The sequence below is a fragment of the Hipposideros armiger genome, unplaced genomic scaffold (assembly GCF_001890085.2).
Source record: "Hipposideros armiger isolate ML-2016 unplaced genomic scaffold, ASM189008v1 scaffold_39, whole genome shotgun sequence".
Taxonomy (NCBI): Eukaryota; Metazoa; Chordata; class Mammalia; order Chiroptera; family Hipposideridae; genus Hipposideros; species Hipposideros armiger.
This window is the reverse complement of record NW_017731389.1, coordinates 3,009,150-3,012,304: the sequence shown is the minus strand read 5'-3', so window position 1 is coordinate 3,012,304 and position 3,155 is coordinate 3,009,150. Positions and strand designations below refer to the sequence as shown.

The 3,155-nt window shown below is 34.1% G+C and overlaps 1 protein-coding gene across 2 annotated transcripts in view; it reads left to right on the top strand.

Annotated features, from left to right (window-relative positions):
* CABCOCO1 (ciliary associated calcium binding coiled-coil 1) overlaps positions 1-3,155 on the top strand; it is a 793,651-nt gene that overhangs the window by 308,450 nt on the left and 482,046 nt on the right. For both annotated transcript variants that reach the window (XM_019638395.1, XM_019638396.1), the window contains exon 2: positions 2,143-2,222. The gene's annotated coding sequence lies outside the window, so the exon portion shown is untranslated. The remainder of the gene's footprint in view (positions 1-2,142; positions 2,223-3,155) is intronic.

The window sequence follows — 3,155 nt, the reverse complement described above, 5'->3', positions numbered from 1 at the left end:
AGGGAAAATGTAGCAATTTTGAAATATGCCCAGAACATTCTGCTCTTTTTTACAAAGTCTGTTTTCAAGAGAAATTATTTTTCCAGAGCCTAGCCAGCCAGCATTTTATCAGAGCTTGAATGAAAATTCCTACCTCTAGCCCATTCTAGCTCTCCCTGTGGGGGAAAAGAAATACCCAACTCCAACCCTTACTAAGGGCTATCTCACCTAAGGGTGAAAAGAAAACAAAACAATACTGAAAGAGCACTTATAAAGGTCACAGCCAGAAGCACAGGTTCACTAAAGGACTGAAACCTAATCACACAACTGTAGAATGCTTTCTCTCCCCCTACAGGTTACTATGATATCAACAGAGCATATTTTTCTTAGTTCTTTTCACTCAGTGCATCATGTCCAGCTTTCAGCAAAGAATTACAAGGCATACTAAAAGACAAAAAGTTTGAAAGGACAGACTAAGCATCAGAATCAGAGTCAGATATGGTAGAGTTGTTGGAATTTACAGACCAGAAAATTTTAAAATCTATGCTTGACATGCTAAGGGTTTTATTGGAAAAAGTAGCCAATATGCAACAACATATGGGTAATGTAAGCAGAGAGATGGAAAGCCAATATTGTTAGGATATCAAAAAGAATTCAAAGGAAATGCTAGAAATCAACAACACTGTAATGGAAGTGAAGAATGCTTTTGATGGGATCATCAATAGACTAGACATGGCCAAGAGGCGGTGGGATCAACGAGTTTGAAGAAATGACAACAGGATCTTCCAAAATCGAACTGCAAAGAGAAAGCAAGAATGTAAAAGGGCATAATATCCAAGAATTGTGAGACAATTTAAAGTTGTAATATATGTATACTGAGAATAGAAGAAGAAAGACAAAAAGAAAGAAGAAGAAATATTTGAAGTAATAATGATTGCAAATTTTCCAAAATTAATGACAGATACCAAACTGTAGATCCAGAAGCTCAGAGGACACCAAAAAGGATAAATATAAAACAAATTAACCTAGGCATAGCATCCTCAAACTGCAGAAAATCAAGGACAAAGAAAAAAACTCTTGAAAGAAGCCAAAGGAAAAACACCTTACCTGTAGAGGAGCAAGGATAAGAATTACATCAGAGCTCTCTTCAGGAACCATGCAAGCAAGAGAGAGTGGAGTGAAATAGTATTGAAAGAAAAAAACAACCAAACGATACAAGGATTTGGTATCTAGCACAGTTATTCTTCAAAAGTGAAGGAGAAATAAAGACTTTCTCAGAGAAACAAATATTGGGAAATTTATTGCCAGTAGACCTGCCTTTTTAGAACTGCTGAAAGAAATTCTTTTTAGAACTGCTGAAAGAATAATGCTATAGGTCACAAATGTAGAACTACGTAAAGAAGGAAAAAATGAAAGGAAAATAAGATCTTATATTTTTCTTTTTAAATTGATTTAGATAACAGTTTGTTCAAAGTAATAATAGCAACAATATACTTAGTTTATACTTAGTAGACAAGTAAGTGAAATGAATGACAACAGTGTTATGAAGGATAGCAGGGAGTAATTGAGTAACTCTTTTAAGAGGTTATTGTACTACCAGTGAAATGCTACAGTGTTATTTGAAATAAGTCTTGGATTAGTTGTAAATATATATTGTAAATTCAAGGGCAACCCTAAAAAAAAGTCAAAAAAGAAGTATAACTGATATTGGTAATTGATATTTAGAGTTGATATGCTAATGAGAGAAAAAGAAAGATAATAAGCAAATAAATAAGTAAAATGTGTAGTATTTTGAATGGTGATATTGCTATGGAAAAAAAATAAGGCTATGTGTATATTTTGTTTGGGCCTTTATTCAATCATTTCAACTGTACCAAGAGATCTCTGAGACAAGTGGGAAATTAGAATATGGATTGATAATCCATGAAACTGTTAAACTTGTTAGATTTGATTATGGCATTATGGCTGTGTTTCCAAAAAAATAAAAGTTCTTATCATTTAAAAATGTAGGATAATGTATTTATGGATAGGATAAGATAAGATTGTAAAAATATTGATGATCCTTGTTGGAAGATAGGGTACGGTTTTTATACTTTCTTTTTCTAATTTTGTGTATGTTTGAAAATTCCCATAACACCAAGTTTTTTTTGTTTTTGTTCTTAGGAATGCGATGGTTGTGCAAGGGGTGTTTCAAGACTAATAGATCACTCAGAAAGTGTCATTGGAGCAAAGATTTGAAAGAGGTAAGGAGGGAGTTGTGTGGATCTCTGGGTAGAGAGATGTAGGCAGAATTAGCTAGTGCAGAACCCTTAAATGGGAGCATGGGAATGGAGGAATGTACTCCAAAGAAAGCTGGGCAAAGCTGAAAATAAGAAACTAAAATATGATGAAAGTTGGTTTGCACTCTGATTTATAGATATTAATAATGTGCCTTATTGTGTCTTATGCAACAGAATATATTCTTACTCTTAATTGACCCAATAGATAACAGTTCATTCAGAATAATAGTAACGATGTATTTGCATAGTATCTTGGTGCCAGTTAAGTTGTGACATCATTTTGAGATGAATTATTCAGGTTTTTTCTTTTAAAAAGGAATTGAATTTTTAAATTGTAGACAACTTCTTTAAAAGCCAAAATTTTTTGCAACTTCCCCCCCCCCATTTATCCACATGTATCACTTTTATGAAGTGAGAGCTTCCTTTAGTAAAAGGATATATTTAATTTCTCAAAGTTCCATAACAAATTAGAGTTGGGTTGCAGATTATGTTAATCACTAAGGGAGCAGCAACTTTTCAAATTAGAAATGAAAAGGCCACTGAAACATCCTACAGGTTTTTATTTCTGATAAGTTAAATGTAGATAGCAGCCCCCCCCCCACCTCCCTCCCTCACCCCTGCCACACACACACACACACAAAGTGCTTTTAGGTCCTCAATAATTTTTTAAAAGAGTAAAGCATTCATAAGCCAAAAAGTTAACACAGCACTGGATTATCCCCAGCTGTAAGCAGTCTCTTGATGTGATTTCATAAGGACCCATTGCTGTGGAGTTTCAAGCACATATATAAGCACTTGGCTGGGCCTAGGTTTGTGATCTTTCTAGTCCAAGAAGATGGTTTTCAGTGTCTTGAGGAACTTTGATGAAAATTAGCTTTCTTACCATTGTGGATTTTT